This window comes from Microcebus murinus, chromosome 5 (assembly GCF_040939455.1).
Source record: "Microcebus murinus isolate Inina chromosome 5, M.murinus_Inina_mat1.0, whole genome shotgun sequence".
NCBI lineage: Eukaryota > Metazoa > Chordata > Mammalia > Primates > Cheirogaleidae > Microcebus > Microcebus murinus.
Genome location: NC_134108.1, coordinates 81,940,651 through 81,962,212, shown reverse-complemented (window position 1 = coordinate 81,962,212; position 21,562 = coordinate 81,940,651). Strand labels below are relative to the sequence as shown.

The 21,562-nt window shown below is 38.1% G+C and overlaps 1 pseudogene; it reads right to left on the bottom strand.

Annotated features, from left to right (window-relative positions):
* Positions 1–1,143: 1,143 nt before the first annotated feature.
* Positions 1,144–1,922, bottom strand: LOC105879543 (proteasome subunit beta type-3 pseudogene; annotated as a pseudogene).
* Positions 1,923–21,562: the final 19,640 nt, after the last annotated feature.

Sequence of the window (21,562 nt, the reverse complement as noted above, 5' to 3'; positions counted from 1 at the left end):
CAGTGTCATAAGGCAAGAATGTATCCCAAAGTTTCTTGAATTTTCAGTTTATTATACTCCTGAACCATTTGAGTGATTTATCTCCTGACTATAAGGCCAATATTTGCATCTTGACTCATTTTTATAGCTATATTACTGGATTCATAAGACTCAGAATCCAGGGTACTGATATAAGAACAATAAACTCTTCTGGAATCTTGTAAACATTTTATTTCCATTCCTTCAGAACAACTAAAACGGGGTAGCTCTACAACCTCTCTTTATGCAGTTCAGATCACACATTCTGCATTAGAATACCAAAATGGACGAAATATTTTGGAGCACAGATACCAGAAACAGTAAAATACTGTATTGACAATGTTCATATATTTTACCTATTATATTATTAGTATATTTACCCAGGAAAAGATTAATATTTATGTTTAAACAGACACAATTGAAAAGCCAACTTGCAATTGTCAACTTAGACCAAAGAATTATTATTTAAGATAAAAAGAGGCTAATTTCATAATTTTCAAGTTCAACTATTTCTATTTTAAATTTTTTAATAGCTATTGTTTTATTAGTTTGTTTCTTGGCCAATACCTAGACACATTTAGAGACAATACATGCAAGAATATTTGTACTTTATATCTACTTTTGATTTTATAATAATTAAGATATATAGGACCTTTTGTATTAAAGAAAAATATGTGGAAGGATTTTAAATAGAAATAATAAGGTAAATTTGATTTTCTTAGATTTAATAACAAATATTCAACTTCCTAATTTATATTTACTAATTCTCTTTTACTCAAATCTAACTCTAAATAGTTAGATACCAATATAGAAATTGAAATACTTTTTCTTTAATCTATTTAATCGTTTATGGCGGCAATAAGTGGGATAAAGGGGCAGATCATGAGTTTTAGATTTGAACAGACCTGGAGGGAGCATATAGATATAGGTAGATGATATATGATAGATAGATAGATAGATAGATAGATAGATAGATAGATAGAAAGAATATTTTGTCACCGTTTTATGGACTCTACTTCATTTTTCTCTTTGATGAATTTTTGATTTATCCTTTTAATTTTAAATAGTTATTTTAACTTTTTTTTAATGTGGCTCTATTGTTTCCTTTTTTTTTTTTTTTTTTTTTGAAAGAAAGGCTATTTTATTAAAAAAAAAAAAATGTGGGCTCTGGGAACAGGATTAGTCCATTCGGGCCTTCAGTGTCCTGGTGGTGATTTTGTCCTTCTCAGTAATGTGGACAATGACTCCCATGCCTGACACTGCATCCCGGTCCACAGCATTCAGCATGGCTTGGGAGATGGTTTCACACAGGTGTTCTGGATCCATGTTGGGCTCCCAGAGAGACTCGCACATCCCGTACATTTGTTCAGCGCAGGTGCCACTGACCACAAAGTCATCAGTCACCATGGGGCAGCCGATGAGGTCTAGAGAGCAAATGAAGGGCTTAAAGGTCTTCGGGTCCAACCCAGCAATGACCGGCTCAGTGTAGTAGGGGCCAAACCGTTTCTCATATAAAAGGTTGGCCACCATACTCATCAGGGTGTAAGGTTTGATCTGCTGACCTTCCTTCAACTCATACAGGTTGAGCCGGAACTTGAGGCGCTGGGCGACTGTCTGGACGTCAGTGGCGAGTCCGGCCAGACCGATGTACAAACGGTCACCCATGGGAAAGATCTTCTGAAAGTCCGTGGTCACCATCTGGGCCTGGATCCCGAAGCGCCTGTCGGCAGCGATGGCCACACAGTTTTTCCCCTTCATGGCCATGACGGCCCCTCCGTTATAGGACATAATAGACATGTTTGCGGTGTACTAGGACCCCCGACCTCCGGTGCAATTCCCGTAAACCGGTTCTCGCCTTCACTGCGCAGCCGCTCTCGCTGCTTCCTCTCCCTGGGCTGATAGGCCGACTCTTCCTGGCTACTTGGGTTTTCTATTGGTCTATTGTTTCTGCTCTTTAGGAGTACATTGTTCTTCCCATGGTGGTGGATTATGTTGTGCGTGTGCATTGGAATTTTGTCTGTGAGCATCTCCTTAAAGGAATGCGCATTCCAGATTATGGCAGCTTCCTTATGACCAATTTTATTCTATTTTTAAATTAAGGTACAAACTATATGCAGTAAAAAAACAAATCTTAAGCGTTCAGCTTAATTTTTCATATATATATATATACCCATGTAACCACAATTCAGATAAAGATATAAAATATTACCATCACCCTTATGCCTCATCCCAGTCAATATCTGAAAGGTAAATGCTGTAAGTTTTGATATTTGACAGTATGTTTTCTAGTTTTGTTCTTTTTAGAAAAGATTACTTTTCATATCAGGTCTTTTGCATTTCCACATAAATTTTAGAATCTGCTTATCGGTTTCTACCAAAAAAAAAAAAACCTTGTTAGCATTTTGATTGTGATTGAATTGAATATACAAATTGATTTGGGGAAAATTGACATCTTAATATTAAATTTTATAATTCATGAACATGGAATATCTATTTATCATTCTATTTATATTGGTCTTTCTTAATTTCTTTCAGTAATATTTCTTAGTATTTTGTGCACTTTTACCAGATTTATTTCCAGCTATGTGAGTGGTGCTATTGTAAATGGTATTGTTTTAATTTAATTTTTAATTGTCTATTGCTTATAAATAGAAAAATAAATGTCATTACATATTGTATTCAATAATCTTGCTAACTTTATTATTTCTAATATTTTTAGGTTTTTTGGTTTTTTGAGACAGAGTTTCACTCTGTCACCCCAGATAGAGTACAGTGGCATCACCATAGCTCACTGCAATCTCAAATCCTGGGCTCAGGTGATCCTCCTATCTCAGCCTCCCGAGTAGCTGGGACTACAGGTGTATGTCATGACACCAGCTAATTTTTCTATTCTTGTAGAGATGGATCTCACTTTGCTTAGACTGGTCCTGAACTCCTGAGCTCAAGCAATCCTCCTGCTTCAGCCTCCCAGAGTGCTAGGATTACAGGCATGAGCCACCACTCCTGGCCAATAGTTTTTTTTAAAGATATTCTAAGTGTGTAATCATGTTACTGTTTTCCTTCTTCCTTTCTAATCATTATACCTTTTTATTTCATTTGATTTATTGCATTTCTAATGCAAAGTAGAAGTGGTAAGAATTGACTTCTTTGTCTTATTTCCAACCTCAGGGGAAAGCATTCAGTATTCTACTGTTAAGTATGTTGTTTTTTATAGGATTTTAAATAGATATCCATTATAAAATTTAGAAAGTTACCCTTTATTTCCAGTTTTCTGAGAATTTTTAGCATGGACATGTGTTAAATTTTAGCAAATATTTATCTATATCTATTGAGATGACCATATTATTTTTATTAAGGAATAAATATTAAGTAATAATATTTTTATTAAGGAATAAAACTAATATTTATTTCATTTATGAATAAAAATAATTTGGTTAATGTGGTGAATTGTGTTTATTGATTTTAAAATATATTAAATCAAACTTGCATTCCTGGAATCAACCCATATGGCAAACTGTTTAATTAGCCGTGTCCATGGCCCTGTGGGGTTCACTATTTACAGACAGTTTTTTATACTACTAGCTGAGCTTGGGAATGTGATACCAGGAGAACAGTGAAAACGAGAATCTAGATATAATAACCTAGAATCATTCTGTAGGAAGGTGAGTAATATGATGAATTTATGTTATTCTGATTATAACTTACTCCTCTAAACTGAGTTAAGGAGCTTAATAAAACCCAAATAAACAAGCAGCCAAGCAGATCTACATGTCCTTAAAATTTGCAGGTTTTTATCCAAAAAAGTTCCTTAGGCATTGACTTAGTCTGATAAGAGTGATGAGAAATAAGGAAATGAAGAAGTTAAGAAAAAAAGTTGTGGGCAGGGACAGGGGCAACAAGGAGTACTGAAAGCAGATAAAGGCAAGAGTACAGCCCCGTGTGGCCTTCTTGTGGAGGACACAGCAGACAAACTTTCCATAGCTTCTGGAAGGTGGGCCTCACATTACTGCAGTGCAGCTCAATAACGAATGTTTATAATGTTGATCCTATATCACATAGAAAAGATTAAGTTATATTTGATTTGCCCTGATTAAGATGGAAGATTTTTTCAAAATATTTTATGTAAAATGATTGACATTCCATGTCTGCAAAAGGGAAAAACATTTAGATATATATATATTTATATATAGTTGTGTATATATATACATTTAGATATATATTTATATATGGTTATATATAATTACATAGTTATATATACAGTTTATATATAGTTATAGTTAGTTGTATATATAGTTACGTATATGGTTATATGCTTACATAACCATATGTAAGTTGTTTAATTATATAGTTACATAAATTATAGTTCAGCTATTTAGGATTTAGATTCTCAGCCTTTAGGACAACTGAAGTTTAACTTTCCTATGACCATGACAGCATTCTTTGCCACTCTATTCTTTAAAAAACAAATGCAATGTGCTTGCCAGCTTAGAAATTTTACCTAGCAAACACTTGCAGTGATGGCTTGAATAAACAACAGCTGTCATAATGGCTTTAGTTTACCTCCTTTTCCATTCTTGCATCCATAAAGTCATTTTCTTTTACACAGGAGTGTGCTGAGGAATAATTAGTTAATGTTTTTAAAAACAATTTGAAGGTATAAAAGATTACTTCAAAATGCTAATTATAATTATTATTATAATAGCCAAGAGGCAAGAAGAATAACACAGTGATCCGTATTGATGACTTAATAATTGAGAGGATGTCCTTAACAGTCTGTGAGAGGGATAAAGAAGAAAACACATACACGCTCACACACACACATGCACACACACACACACATACACACACACACACACACACACACACACACACACACACACTCTGGGCCAAACTGCAGAAGTAAAGAAGCAAAATGGATGAGGGCTAAAACTTTGCATTGGAGAATCCTAATTGAACTCTCTCATATTTTGCCTGGCAGAACATAATCTTCAAAACCCACTAAGTTCTCTGTCTTCAAATGTATCCTGATACCTCCACAAAACTCTTTTTAAATGAAATTTAGCTAAGTACTAAGGCCCATGCCAGAGTTAAATCTAGAGCTTATGTGACTTGAGACATCAAAAATGGTAAATTTAACTTTATGGTAAAATATATTTATTTATTTATTTATTTTGGTTAATATTCCAGACATGTATAACCAATGAACATGGCCTAGTTTTTTTTTTTTTAATTGGTATTCACTTCAGTAACTTGAATCCACAGATATAAGCAGTATATAACCAGAAAGTCACAAGTAAACACAGATTATACATGCAAATTTCTGTTCACAAAGGTAACATATGCAGGTATATGAATTAGAAACGTGCATCTAAAATTATGGCCAAACTGTCCTTAAAATGCAGAAATGTAAATCACATCTTGAAAATATGAAGAGATGGTCTACACACTTCAAAAATCAAATGTTGCTTATACCAGAGATATATGACAGCTACAGGATTCAAGTGACAAGCAATAATATCTCAAAAAATTAATACTGGTCAAAGAGAACGGGAATATTTTTACATTTCACTGAAAATACATTGAACTACTAGAATATGAAATATAGCAGGAGCTCAGGGAAAAATTACAAAATCTAAAGCCAATTACTTAATATTTCTTATACCTAAACAACAGCAGGACATTAAAAGAAAACTGCACCTGCATTTGTATTGCCAGTCTCACATTAATGAAGTTCTCCAAAAATGAAATGCAACCAAAGAAGATTCAAACTCCAAATGAAAAGTCTGCAAGGCTCAGATTAAAATGTGGAATGTTTCAGATGAAAGTAATAAAAATACAACTGGTTTTGTTCTTTATTGAATGGAATCAAACATTGACATTTCTTTGAAGCTTGGAACTGCTAAACTTCATTTTTCTGAATGGTTCTATGTTATCCTTTTCTTAGTGGTGCAACTTGTCTTAAGTAGCTTACGAAGTCAGTCTCTACAAAGTACTTCTGTCTGTTGCCATTCTGATAAAAGAAAAACTATTCTTCATTAACTTAACCGCGTATGTATTTTTTGCTATAACACTTAACACATGAACAGACATTTATTATTTCTCCACTAAAACAAAAGAGTACAATAGTCTTCTTCTAACTATCAGTATTGTATTTTAAAAAGGTTAACATTAAAAACAAAGAACCATTATTTTCTTTGAAATCATTAAATCTTCTTGCACATTTAAAGTTTCCTTCTTCTGTCTGCGTTCCTTTGCCCATTTTTTCCCCATGTGTTTTCCACATCCTCATGGGTGGTTTCACCATCTACCAGTTGCTGAAATCTGAGAATTGTTTTTGATTCCTTCTTTTTTTCTCATCACTCACATCTGTCTAATCCATCTCCAATCCTGTCAATGCAACTACATATATATCTTGATTCCATTCTCCTCTCTTCATCTCAACTCCCATTACCATGATGAAACCCATCATCACCTCTTGCCTGAAGAATCATAATATCTGTCTATTTATAGTGTTGTCCACTTTGCCCTATTCATTTTTGGTAAAATAACTAAAACAGACTTTTTAAAATATAAATCTGACCATGCCACACTTCTGTCCAGTGATTTTCCATTTTACTTAGAATAAAATATTTTTTTACACTAGGGCCTACAAGATTCTGTGAGATCTGGCCGAGTCTCCTGTCTCACTACTGTGCTCCTTGCGCCCTGTGTTCGGTCCACACTGGCTTTCACTTCTGAAACACACCACGTTTTTCATTCCTTAACATCATTGTGAAAGCTCTTCCTTCTAATTGGAACGCTCTTTTCCTCGAATGCCAACCTCTCTGATTTCATATCTAATCACGAGTATCACCTCCTCTGAAAAGCTTCTGTTATCATTCTGTCTAAAGTAGTTTTATCACCCCCTGCATTTCCATATAGTCTCTATCACTGCACATTGCGGTTTTTGCTTCAGAGCATCCAGCACAATTTATAATGTCCTTACTTGTTCACTTTTTATTTTTAATCCCTCCCCCAACTAGGACTGGGACCACCATCACTATTTTGTTCACCACCGTAAACACAGTACCATGAAGTTGTACACTGTGTGGTAGCCTGTGTTGAAATGCTGATGAGTATGTATTTTTAGAAAGTGGAGACTCTTCTGTTAAATTTGCTTCCCATTGTACTCAATTCGGAGGCCTAGTCTTAGGTGGTAAAATTAACAATGGGAAGTTAAAGAAGGTTGCTGGCAGGCTTTCTATTGGATCGAGTGTCCACCATATGCTAAGTCTCCTTTTTACTTTCTACAGTCTCTCTTCTCACTTAGTAAATAATTAGTTCTCCCTTTGCTGCTGCAGAAATTATCTTCCTCCTTAGAAGTTTAGTGCTGCTCCATCCTGCACTGCCAGTCAATCTGGGTGTCCACATTACGCTCCCCACCCCGCCCACTTATATCACCTCCATCATTTTCCCCACCTGCTTTCAACATACTAATCAAGAAATACCACTTATCTTCCCTTCTGTCTCTCTCCTTCTATAGATGGTTTACAGGACAGTTGATGCTATTTCAAAAAGCCAGAACACGTTCCCATCTGCCATCTGTTAAACCATCATTTCTCCTTCATTAAAAATCTTAAATTCAAGCTCATTTCAGAAGAAGTATAAGTTTGGAAAGGAATGAGATGTCTTACATTTAGATTCATGTGTCTGACAATGTTTATATGCCTACCTGGGTTTACTTACATGAAAAATAAAGCCCAGAATAGAAAAGCAACATCATAGAATTTATATGTTTTAAATATATGTGACCATATTTATACAGATGTATATTCTATCGGTGACATGTTGCAATATTACAAAGTGATAGGAGACCAAAGGGATATGGTTCACTCATAAAACTCAAAATACACAATAAACACACATATGTGTTATTATCACAAATGTACTAATGTAGCAATTATTTATAAATATATGTGAAGTTTGAGAAGAGTTTCAGTCTAGAAATTTTTCTTAAACATAACCACTGGCTTACTTCTACTTATTGACAAAGGAATTGTGATTGTTAATTTTAGGTGTCAACTTAACTGAATTGAGGGATACCTAGAGAGCTGGTAAACTGTTATTTGGGGGTGTTTCTGTGAGGGTGTTTCCAGAGGAGAATTGTGTGTGAGTCGGTGGGCTGAGTAGGGAAGATCCACCCTCAATGTAGGTGGGCTCCATCCCATTGGCTGGGGGCCCACCTGGAGCTAAAACACCCTTCTCCTGCCCTTGGATATCGGAATTCCAGTCTTTCCAGCCTTTGGTCTCTGGGACTTATATAAGCAGCCTGTGGGTTTTCAGTCTTCAGACTGAAAGTTATACCATCAGCTTTCCTGGTTCTGAGGTTTTCAGACTGGGACGAGCCTCACTCCTGGCCTCCCTAGTCTCCAGTTTGCAGAGGTCTATCCTGGGACTCCTAATAATTATGTGGGCCCCCATAATTGTGTGGGCCAATCCTCTAATAAATTCCCTCTTATCAGCCGGGCAAGGTGGCTCACGCCTGCAATCCTAGCACTTTGGGAGGCCAAGGTGGAAGAAAGACTTGAGCTCAGGAGTTCAAGACCAGCCTGAGTAAGAACGAGACCACATCTCTACTAAAGTAGAAAAAAAAAATTGCCTGGTCTGGTGGCACACACCTGTAGTCACAGCTGCTTAGGGAAGCTGAGACAGGAGGGTCACTGGAGCCTAGGAGTTTGAGGTTGCAGTTAGCTATGATGATGCCACTGCACTCTAAAGAGGCTGGGGGGGGGTGGTGTCAAGGGGAAGAGGGAGACTCTCAAAAAAAATTCCCTCTTATCTATCAATCTATCTCCTATTAGTTCTGTTTATCTGGAGAACCCTAACTCATATGTTATCTCTACATAGTAATGTCAAGTGGACTGACAAATAATATTCCTCTTCCTGAAGTACTGAAACATTTAATGTTCTTAATGATGCCATCTTCACCAAAGTAGAATAAAGAAGTTTGACAGTTCCCAATGGGGGTACAATATATCATTTATGCCAGGCTGGAAGAAAGGAAGATTTCAGCAAGTTTCTCTAATCCTTTGAATCCTAAATCAAACACAATCCTAATTGTGGAAATCACAGGCTAGACATCAAGACTACATTTTTAAAAATTGGGAAAGGACAACAGACCGTGAGTTTATTATGAGTCAACAGTGGATTCTTTCAAAACTCATACTAAGAGGAGTTGGCCAGATGCAAACCAGCAGTGATTCTCCTCTACAGTCATGTGCCCCATGGTTAAATTTTGGTCAACAACAAACCTCATACACAACAGTAGTCTCATAATATTATAATACCATACTGTTATTGTACCTTTTTATGTTAGGTGCACAAATATTTTCCATTGTGTTACAATTGCCTACAATATTCAATACAGTACCATGTTGTGCAGGTTTGTAACCTAGGAGCAATAGCCTAGGTATTTTGTAGGCTATACCATCTGGGTCTGGGTAAGTACACACTATGATGTTTGCACAATGACAAAATTGCCTAATAATGCATTTCTCAGAATGCATCCCTATCGTGAAGCAACGTGTGACTGTACTTACATACGCTTAATGTTGATCTCCATATTTTAGGAGCAATTTGGAGAATTTTTAAAAGATCTTGGAGAAAGTCAGGCCAAAATGATGGATAGGATGATAATAAAACCCATATCCTGAAATGAAGGTAATGGATTGACAACTAATTTAAACAGTTGAATACTTTTATAAAAAGGATACTTCCCACCTTTTCCCATACTACAGGGGCAATGTAAGGTGGGGAAATGAGTTTAAATTGTGATTGAAAAGAGATTTACACTAAAGATAAGAGAAGTTTGTTGGTAGCGATTATAAACATTTCAAAAGAGGCTTCTGCAGAAATTAATACAATCTCCATCCCTGGCAAGCATTAGAATAAGCTGCATGGTAATCTATCTGAAGAAGCATTGATAACAAAGAAAATTGTCCAAGCAGTTTGCACTTAACGGATCCCTTAAGAATTAGAATTCTCTGATTCTACTTTCAGTGACTTTGGGAAATGTTTTTCTTAATAACAGCAACTTTGTATTTCAATAGTATATGGATAACTAACTAATTTATGAAATTAATGTTTATTATTAGAGCTATGATGTGAAGAGAGAACAAGATGTGAAATCAAAGTGATAATAAAGGTAAGTAACTTTTGTATGATTACAGGTTAATTTGAGGGCGAAAAAGCACATCTCTTTCTCATTCTTCTTCCTCTATAATTCTGAAGGGCACTTCTGACACAATACTGAATCTCAAGAGTGAAGGGTTAGGAACAGATATTACTAAATTTAAATTTGGGGAAAATTTAAAGATGGAGAACTTCATAAATTGAATATGCGACAAATTTTGTATGCTGAGAAACTGGCATTCATTAGACAGAGAGCTGTCCTCATTACCAATTCGTAGTACCATGCAAGAGTGGTGGGGTCACCTCTGTATCATGGATATAAATTATTATACTATCCTCTGCCTGGTTCTGACAGTTTCCCTTTGTGAAATATAAACTGCGTGGTGGCTAAATTCCACTTAGACCTTTGTCTTCTCTGCAATGGCACACTCAAAATATCTGTAATAGCAACAGGAAGTGCCTGAACTTGAAATTTACCTATCACAGGAAAGAGATTATGTTACAATAGTACCATTTGCAAAAAGGTTATACTTGTGAGTTGATATACCTTTCATTCATGCACACACAGAAAATGTTTCAGGCTGAGTCATTAAGAATTATAAACAGCTCATAAAATCTAAATAAAGACTCTGTCAGCAGTTAACACGTACAATTATGCCATATTTCCAAAGATTTCACCCTATTTATAACAGATATTTTACAATTATAGCCAGGGTGCATAAAATAAACACAAATGCATTTATCTAGTTAAGTTGTTCCATGTTGCTCATCTTCAGTTTTTCCAAGTAGGAATTTATGTTAGAGCTGATTTCTGAGACTTTTCCAATTAAAAAATAAAAAAAGCTCAATTCAGTGATTTCCCTTTTTGATTAATATGATGAGCCCAAAGACCACAAAGTGCCTTCTTTGTTAATACTCTCTTATGTGCTCTTTCTTTTTTTTTTAGCCAGAAAAATTCGCTCAGGAAACTGCCCTGTAGTACAAACATTGTCACAATCCAAGGAACACGTTCCACACACAGCACCGTTATGATCTCCTGCTCTCAAAATCAAGGTCCTCATCCTGGAAAAAGAGGAGGAGGAAAAAATAATTCAAAGCAACAAAAAATTTTCTCTAACTGGCTTAAAATATGTAGCAATGATAAGAAGGGTGAGAAAATCACTGAGAAGGGTAATGTTTGAAAAATATACTTATATACATTATGTATGATATGTATATGAATTTTAGAAAAGAAAAAATCAATTAGTTGACTATTATAAATTTTTAGTTATATAATTTTGTTCCTAAAAATGTGCAGACAATTGGCTGAATTAGGTTGTTTTAAGATGCAATCATGAGGTCAATGGCTTAAAGACAACCTGAGTTTTGGCTAATTTATTTTAATTTTTGCAAGAATCAAACATACTCTTGTCTCGTTTTTAAACAATTTCAAAAAATTGCAATTTAAAAGATAAAGCTTGACTAATCATCACCTAGATTGTCAGACAGTTAAAATATCCTCAAGGAAATGACATCAAATACAAAACAACATTGTAATATTCCCCTTCTACTTCATGCCATTTTGGTATTCAAATACTCTCAGATAATATAACATATTAATTTATTTTGAAACAAAGTTTATGCAGATTTTTTTGAACGTGGATTTTCATAAAGGAGAACTATGGGTGCCTGCAGTTAATGTTGCAAACAATTCAGGGACCAAAAGGAAAAGGGCTGGAAAATGGAGATTAGGCTCTTTGGTTCTCAAGTCTCTTGGTGGCAGATGACAGAAACCAACTCAAACAAGCCAAAGCACTAAAAAGCTATATTGGCAGAGATAACTGAGAAATCCTTGACCCACTTCAGGAATTCCTGAATCCAGGTACAATATCTTCATGTATCTAAAGCTGTGTCTATTTCTGCCCTCTGATTTCCTCTGTGTTTGCTGTATTGCAGGAAGACTCAATTATATGGTGGCAAAGATGGCTCCAGCTTCTCCAGGGTTAGAGCTCAGAAACTCAGAGAAAAGAATGAGACACACTCTCTACCCCAGTGTCCATATCAGTCTAGATCAATGATGTGCCTATCATTGAGCCAATTATTTTGTTCAGAATCATGCGATACTCTGGTTAGCCTGGGGTTGTATGTTTCTTCTCTTTCACTGAAGGTGGGGCTAGGTATTCAACCCTCTTACTGTAATCACAAGGATTTGGGAATTAGTAGTTCCTAAAAGGAAAATATATAGGATATACCACCCCTTCCTGTCCACCCCAAACACCTCCAACACACACACAAATAGCTGATGTATCCTACAGGTCTAAAGTACATATCACTCTGTTATTTGCCCATACTGGCCTGCTTCTTACTTCTTCTTACTGCTTTCTTACTTTTCCCCTCCCTTCCCTTTCTGATTCTCCTTCCTTTCCCACTTCTCTTCCTCTTTTCCCCCTTCTTTTCTTTCTTTTTTCCTGCCTGCATTTTTCTCTCTTTCCTGTCTTCCTTTCCTCCTCCCTTCTTTCCTTCCTTCCCTTCCCCTCTCTTTTCTCCTTCCTTTTCTTGCTTGCTCCCTCCTTCCTTTTTTTCTTTCCCTCCTTCCCTCTGTCTTTGTTTCTTTCCCTTCCTTCCTTCCTTCCTTCCTTCCTTCCTTCCTTCCTTCCTTCCTTCCTTCCTTCCTTCCTTAAAATAATAGATGTGTGCATTTTTGAAGCCAATACTAATATAAGGCTCACAACAAAAATTTCCAGTATTAAAATTAAAAGAAATTTAAATTAAAGGAGAATCAGCAGACATAATGATGATCATTAGCCATGAAGAGTGAAGCACTAAAGAGCTACTTGGAATATCTTAGAATAATCTATTGTGAACTTCACTTAAGGGTACTCTGATGGGAATCATGTCATTTTATTGGGGGAACTCCAAATGTAAGAAACCGTAGATTTTTTTTCTCTTGAAATAAACAGATTCCAAAGAGAGTCCTACAGTCTCTTGTCTGGAAGGAGGTGCATACAAAAAGCCTGATATTCTGAAGCTGAGGAAGGGCAGAAGCCCGGTGGGGATAGATTTGTCTCATCATTCAATACATATACTTTCATGTAACTTACTCTTCACATTCTCTTGTCCTGAGCTATGCTTTGTGTCCCTTAGATAAGAGCTTTCCTGAATTAATTGCTTTGAGAACAAATATTCTGTCTCTAGCTGGGAAAGTTGCATACCTATGTGAGGTGATAGAGGGGACCTGGGGAGTCTAATGGCTTTTTATACAAATTTTCAAACAAAGTTCCTGTTTTATATGCCACCTTCCATCCCCACCTTGAAATGTATATAGTATTTTCAATTGCCAAGAACTGTGAAAGATCAGAATTAGTGATGCCTTTATTGTTACATATTTTTAATAATTTACAGGAATTGCTTTCCCCGGTGTATCGGTTAGCTAGGGCTGACATACCAAAGCACCACAAACTGAGTGGCTTAAACCACAGGAATTTACTGTCTTCCAGTTCTTATTACCAAACCCACGTGTGAGGTCTGGCCTAGGTCTGATTGCTCACCACACAGAAAGCCAATTACTGAGATGATGAGGATTACCAAGGGAGAAAGGTAATTTATTATAGATGACGTCACTTGGGAGATGGGAGGAATGCCTCAAATTTGTCTCCCTGACCAACTGAGGGTAAGGATTTTTATAAGGTGTTCAGGAAGGTGGCTGTGTGTACTGGGACAGTTTGTGTTGAAAGCAACATGTGCAGGAGTTCTTATTCCGAAGTCACAGGTTGGTAATGGATGGTGAGTCTTGGCATTGTTATCCAGCAAAGAGTCTGCTGTTTCTAGGAGACAACACAAAGGGTAAAAGGGTTAGTTAAACAGAAAGAGTATAATGTTCTAGTCATTCGGTGCTGCAGGCTTGGGAATCCAAAGCCCAAGAAAACTACAGGGAAAACATATATGGGGTGCCATTTTGTGTTTGTTCATGGAGTTGATTACAACTCCTCTCTTCTCTTCATTCATTTCTCAATCTTGGGGAATCAGGGCTTTGATAATCTGGCTGCTTCCTGCTGAAATAGGGTGTAGCTGAGGTATGAGGAAGGAAAATGCTAGGCCTGTTACTGAAAGTACGCTTGAGTTTTAATTTGATGATTAGATGTCTTCAGTGCCATTACCTGAGTGTTTTTGTGTATTGTTTTAGAACAACATTTCAACCCATATTTGACTTACATATTCATTGTAAAGTAAATTATAAAAATAATTAGTAAAAGGCAAAAACTAAATTTTAGGATCCCAAAAAGAATAGAGCGAATCCTCTGAGGAATCCAAGAGAAAAATCCTGAGAACTAATTCCCAGCCCTAGTCTATCCTCTCCAACATGTTGCAACCAAAAAGCCTGCTGTCTGATTTTATCAATATGCATTTCTACTTTTGCTGAGGTATTTATATATGTGCAGCATGAGGAATTAGCTATAACACAAACACCCCCTTGTTCTACTAAAATATAATTGAGAGCCATGTGATTATCGAGAACCGCTCAAGCTAAAGATTCCTGCTGGGCAGCTATTGCAGCTGCAGTGTCGTGAGCAATGATCCTCAAGCTTATAGATAGGTTGTGAATCATGTGTTGTTAAGCTATCATCCATCCATCCCCCACCAATGTAGTAAGGAATATTCAAACACATATTCATCGCCATCTGGAATTCCTCCTGGAAGATGCTGTCGTGGTGTTTCCCAGATGGAGTCTCCATGCAAAATTTTCCCAGTTTCTCATGAAAACAATTTTAAAGAACTGGTCCTGTGTTTGGTATCTGAGTCACTATGTACAGAAAAAGGAGTAATAGAGTATCCTAATAAACATTGGCCCTCATTCCCTCTTTAATGCATGTATAGGCCCAAGGCTCTCTTTCTTGTTGACATACACAAGAAAATCCTTATGGGGCACAAATTATGAAGTCACATGATTGGTAAGTTTGCAAGGCTATTTTTTTGTGGGGGAGGGAACAGGGTCTCACTCTGTTGCCCAGAACAGAGTGTAGTGGTGTGATCATAGCTCAATGCAACTTCACATTCCTTAGTTTAAGCAATCCCCCTGCCTCAGTGTCCCTAATACCTACCTGGGACTAGAGGCATGCGCCACCACTCCTGGCTAATTTTTCTATTTTTGGTAGAGACAGCTCTCACTCTTGCTCAGGCTGGTCTCAAACTCCTAACCTCAGGCAATCCTCCTGCTTTGGCCTACCAGAATGCTAGGATTACAGGCATGAGCCACCATGCCCAGCCTATAAGGCTCTTTTTTTAACCAATTACCTGTGGTGGCCATATCACAGCCATCTAAGGGAGATCTGTCCCTGAGGTCTGGGTGGAATCTAAAATTTGGTAATAGGGAGTTTCATCTGAATCCCCATTAGGATTTATGGGGACTAGATATCCCCATTGGGAGGCCAAGAAGAAACAAGCAGGTTTTTGAGTCCCACCCATTAACCAAGTGAGCCTTACCTGATATACAACCTTACTAGGGTCTCAAACATGTTTAACAATACATTTTAGGACATTGTAAAAGTTGTACACTGATTGAGTGAGGGGATCCTGATGGTCAAGGACTGACTGAGGTTTTAGGGTAACATCCAACATTTGGATGGATTAGCTAAAGAAGCAAAGATATGAGAGATTCAGACCAATAAATTATCCTTCTAAGCAAAGGAGGACAGGACTGACAGAATAATTACAATTTCAAATTCAGGGTTCCAATGCAACCCATCTGCTTGTGGACTTTGCCTAAAATAATAATCTAAGATCAATTTAAGGGCTCATAAAGCCAATCTGATTCTGTCCTTTGTTTAAGTTCAGGGGGAGACTGTTTTACCCAAGGATTATGAACCTAAGGTTTCAGTCCTGCTAGCTTGACCAACGGAAAAGAAGACCAACTCTGTAAAATAATTTTTTTTTTATTTCGGCATATTATGAGGGTACAGATTTTAAGGTTTCAATAAATCTGTAAAATAATTTAAGGAGGTTTATTCTAAGCCAAATTTGAGGATCATGGCCTGGAGCCACACCCAAGAAGCCTTGAGCAAGTGGACTCTCTGTGGTTGGGTATACAGTTTGATTTTGGGGGAGACGGGAATTACAGGTAGAATAATAGATCAATACATGGAGGGCATATATTGGTTTGGCCCCAAAACAGCAGGACATCTTGAAGCGGGGGCTTGCAACTCATAGGTGGTTTTAGGGATTCTTTAGTTGGCAATTGGCTGAAAGAGTTAGGTTTGCCCAAAAGACCAGGAATCACCTGAAAGGAATGTTTAAGAGTCTTCTATTTTCATGTGAAGCTATAGCAGAATCAGGTTGAGAAGTAAACAACATCATAAAAACCTATTTACTGAGTTTTTATCATTTGTAGGTGTGACTCACCAGTCCCCCTTAGAAAGGAAATTTTGGGGGCAAAGAAAAAGATCAGTGTTCAGTCCTCACTGATGAGTGAGTTGTCAGGAGCACCTCAAAAGGGCCAATCCACGGTGGCTTCAGCTGATCTTTGGGATGCTAGTTCCTCCCAGTTTTCAGCAACATCTTGTCTCCTGGCTTTAAGTGTTGGAGGGGCAGGCACATCCTGGAGCCTGTGGGAAGCAAACTCAGAAATACTAATTAGCATATCACCAAGCTGTTTTACATGTGAACAAGACTACAATTCTGGGGACAAAGGATTGTTGAGCAAGTCCTGACTGGAAGCTCTTAGGAATGTCTCTCATATAAAAGTTCCAAGGGGGTAAGTGCTAGTTTACTTCTGAGGGCCACCTGAACTCTCAGCCAGGCAAGGGATAACACTTTACCCCTTTTAAAATATCTTCACAAATTTTGGAAATAATCTTCTTTAAATTTTTATTTATCTATTCAGTTGCCTCCAAAGACTGAAGTCTCCATGATGAATGCAACATCCAGTCAATTCCTAGAATTTGCAATATTTCTTGAGTAACTTTGGCAACAAAAGCTGATCCACTATTACTTTGGAGAGTTAAAGGAAGTCCAAACCTAGGAATAATTTGTTTTAAAAGGGCTTTAGTGACCTCTAAGATTTCTCAGTCTTGATCAGGTAATCTTCAACCCATCCTGATGGCTGGTAACCACAGCATACCCAGCTTTGCATTGTCCTTGCTCCATAAAGCTGCTTCCACCCATAAAGAGCTCCTCATCTGTGTCTGGCAATGGTTAATGAGTCAAATCAGAGTGACTAAAATACACTTGGTCAATAATTTGAAAGCAGTTGTGGACTGGAGAATGAGAGTCCACAAGCAATAAGGCAGCAGAATTCAAGGTGGACACAGCCATTGAAGTCCCACTGGGATTATCTAACAGAACAGTCTGGTATTTACCCAACCAGATGACTGTTAACCAATATCCTTTCTTCTGTTCTAGTGGGGGTAATACATAATGTATGGTATGAATAGTCACCAGATATCCAAGGTTAAACTTTCCATCTTCTTGCAAAATATCGCAAGTAGCAGCAATTGCTCTCAAACAAGTGGCCTATCCTTTTTGTCACTACATCTAATTGCTTAGAGAAATAGGCTACAGGTCTCTTTCAAACTCTCGCAAAGTTTGTGTCAGTACTCTGAGTGCAATTCCTTGTCTTTCCTGGATAAGTGAATCAAAAGGTTTGCATAAATTTGGGAAGCCTAATACACAGGCAGTCATTAATTTTTCTTTAATAGTCAAGAAAGCCTCCTGGCATTCTGCAGTCCAAGTAAGGGGGTCTCCCCACCCCCTTTTAAGTCTTCATAGAGGGGTTTGACTATTAGCCCAAAGTTAGGAATCCAAATTTAACAAAGCCTAGCCATACCCAAGAATCCTTGCAGCTTCTTGCAGGTGGTAGGGATTTCTACCCAGTGTACAGCCACTTTCTGGTCTGGGAGGGGGTTCTGAGTTCCCTGAGACTATTCAAACTCCAAGTATTTGACAGTGGGCAATGAGATTTGAGCCCTTTTCTGAGATGCTTTATATCCTTTGTCAGCCAAGACATATAATATAGTTACAGAATGTTGCCTTGATTCAGCTTCAATCTCACTGACTATCAAGATGTCACCCACATATTATAAAATTATCCTCTTGTCCAAAATATTTCTCTTAAATCTCTAGCCAGAATTTCTCCAAAGATGGTTGAGGGTTTTTAAACCCCTGGGGAAGGACAGTCCAACAGTATTGGCATTTGGCTTTAGATCTTAAATCTTTCCATTCAAAAGCAAATAGTTCTTGAGATTCAAAGCAAGGTAATGCAAAAGAAAGCATCTTTTAAATCTATCACTGAAAACTGAGCAAAATTTAACCTGCCTCAAGGGAAATTGCCCTGTTGGGAAGGAGAGAGGACCCTAGCCAAATTGTGTACCCTGCCAGGCACACCAGGGTGAGACTATCTCCTCAGGCTTCCCAAGACTGTCTTCAGAAAAGGAGGAAAGTGAAGGATAAATGGCTGGAGGAGCCAGTGGGGGTGAAATAAGGGTCCCAGGCTCCCAGGGAGGAGCAGGAGGGCTAAGAAAGGGATTCCTTGAAGGAGTTGAAGTGCTCGGGGCCACAGCCCAGGTGGCAGCTGCCCAAATTCACCTCTGATAGGCAATGGGGTTCTTGGGTTTGAATTCTTGCTCCCCAACCTTTTTGAAGGCTTCTGTCCTCTGTACCTGAATCCTACATTTACTCTGGTCTGGCTTATTTTGATAAACAAGCATAAAGGCTGTACATAAGGGATTTCATCCCATTCCCCAACACAATGACAGAATAAATCTAACTGGAGAATAGTATTATAGTTTAGTGATCCATTAAGAGACCATATTTCCCCAGATTTGAGAGAATTATTGGGGCCAAATAGAATTACAGAGAAATGCAATGCTTTTTTCCATAGGCTTATAGCTATATTCAGACCAGTTTGGAAGAATTCAACCCAAAGGGCTGTATTCAGGGATTGAATTCTGGTTTCCCATAGTCATACACAAACACCAACTCACACAAGCACTTAATATCTATCCAAAGACAAATGGACTCAGTTCCAACAAATAAGCTTGGGGAGTGCCAAATAGAAACAGTCAGAGCAGTTCCCACTCTCTCAAATGGTTGGGGCTTTTCAACCCCAAAGTCAAATGGAAATCCTTCAGAATCCCCCAAATTGAGAGGTGCTCTTTGTACATGGCATCTTCAAATAGCACTTACCTGTCCAGACACAGATGCAAAATCCAGGGATCCGTTCTTCTAAAGCAATCAGAGATGCAAAAGCAACTATTAGGTAGATACAAGGGGGTTTTGGTTCTCTCAGGGATGGAGGGCAGGCACCCCACTTCATATAACCACCACAGCAGGAGGGAGGAAGAGTGCATTGCCAATCAGAATTCAGTGTGTTCACCACAAAAGCTGCTTGGGATTTCCCAGCCAAAAGGCCAAGCAGCACAGGCACTGTAGAGTCTGGAAGATGACCAAAAGTAAGCTTGGGCCAATTATCATGTCATTAGCATAAATCTAGATTGCAGTGCCCCCTACCCGCGCTCCCCTATGTGCTTTCACAGAGTCTCAGGGGAAATCTGCATGTGTACTAAGACTCAGGTTATATAACAAACAGATGTCCATCAAGGTGATGCTTGAGCCACACCTGCCAGGGAGATTCCAACCCAGACATGAAACTTTGATTAACAGTCAGTCAAGGCCTCCTGTAATAACAGGGGCTGGTTCACTTTCTGTAGTGAATGCATTTTGCTTTTGCTCAATAAACCTTGCCTCTTGCTTGCTTTGTTGTCGGTGTGTCTTGTCATTCTTTGGCAAGAATGCACCAAGAACCAAGAACAGATCACCAACCTGACACAACTTCTGGCAGAAGGTTAGCCTGGCAGCTGTTAGGGAGACTATCAAGATTCTTCCTGCTCCACAGCCACCAAGCCAAGAGCAGTAAGTCCCAGTATGGACCACCAAGATTTATTACCAAACCCACAAAGGGAGTCTGGCTTAGGTCCAATTACTTGCCACACAGAGAGCCAAATATTGAGACAACAAAGGTTGCCAAGGAAGAAAATGTAATTTATTACAGATGCCATCACCTGGGAGATGGGAGGAATGCCTCAGATCCATCTCCCCGACCAACTGAGGGCAGGGATTTTTATAAGGGGTTCCGGAAGGTGGCTGTGTATATTGGAGCAGGCTGTGTTGAAAGCAACATGTGCTAATTCAAGTCTAATTCAGAACTCACAGGTAGGTGATGGCTGGTGAGTCTTAGCATTGTTATCTAGCAAACGGTCTGCTGTTTCTGGGAGACAACACAAAAGGTAAAATGGTTAGTTAAACAGAAAAAGTATAATGTTCTAGCCATTCAGTGCTACAGGCCTGGGAATCCAAAGCATAAGAAAGCTACAGGGAAAGTATATATGGGGGGGGGGTGTCATTTAGTGTTTGTTCATGGAGCTGATTACATTCTGAAAACTAGAAGTCTGAGATCAAAGTGTTATCAGGGTTTATTTTGAGGTCTGTGAGAAAGAATCTGTCCCCTGCCTTTTTCCTATTTTATATTTAGAATTTCCTTTTATCAGAATTCTGGCATTCATGTAGGTGGTTCAACTCCATACACTTAGGCTAGTGTTAGGGGTTAATAGTACATATGTGGTTTTCTGGCAGTCTTTGGCCTTGCTTGGCTGTTGGAAGCATGGCCCTGGTCTCTGCCTTCATCTTCACACAGCACTCTCCCTGTGTACAAATTTCCCCTATTTATAAGGACACAGTCGTATTGGGTTAGGGCCTACCCTATCGACCTCATGTTAACTTTATCATCTCCCAAACCTTATTTCCATATAAGGTCACATTCTAACGTATTGGGGGCTGTGACTTCAACATCTGAATTTAGAGGTGACACAATTCAGCCCATATTCCCCAGTGTGACATCATGATGGAGAAGAAGAAAGCCTGATGATTTGATAAGGAAGGTGAAGCAGACTGAGTCTAGAAACTTCTGGTAAAAGACAGGTCTAAAGGTAAGCATCCCAGTAAAGAATTCTGTCATCCAGGGCCATGGAAGAGAGGAAGCTTCACCAGAAATGAGGAGAATAAGCAAGAGGTAGGAAAGGCTGATATTTAACTCTGTTTATGATGGGGTTTCAAATGGAATGGACCCTACTGTCAGAGATAATTTGCCTCTTATTTCAGGCCTCACTATTTTATTATTTCCTTTTCTCCATAGTTGACTATATCACATTGTCCTCTCCTCAAACAGAAGCAGTTTCTCTCTCTCACTGAGTAAAAAAAGAAACAGAACTCAAATGTTACCTGGTCCTTTCAACTATCTCCTGACTCCAGGGCTAATGAGTACTGTTCTACAGCAAAGGCACTGTCACACCCACTAAATTCCTAGTCCCAGACCTACATTACAATAGAAGCATCAATTTCACTAAAA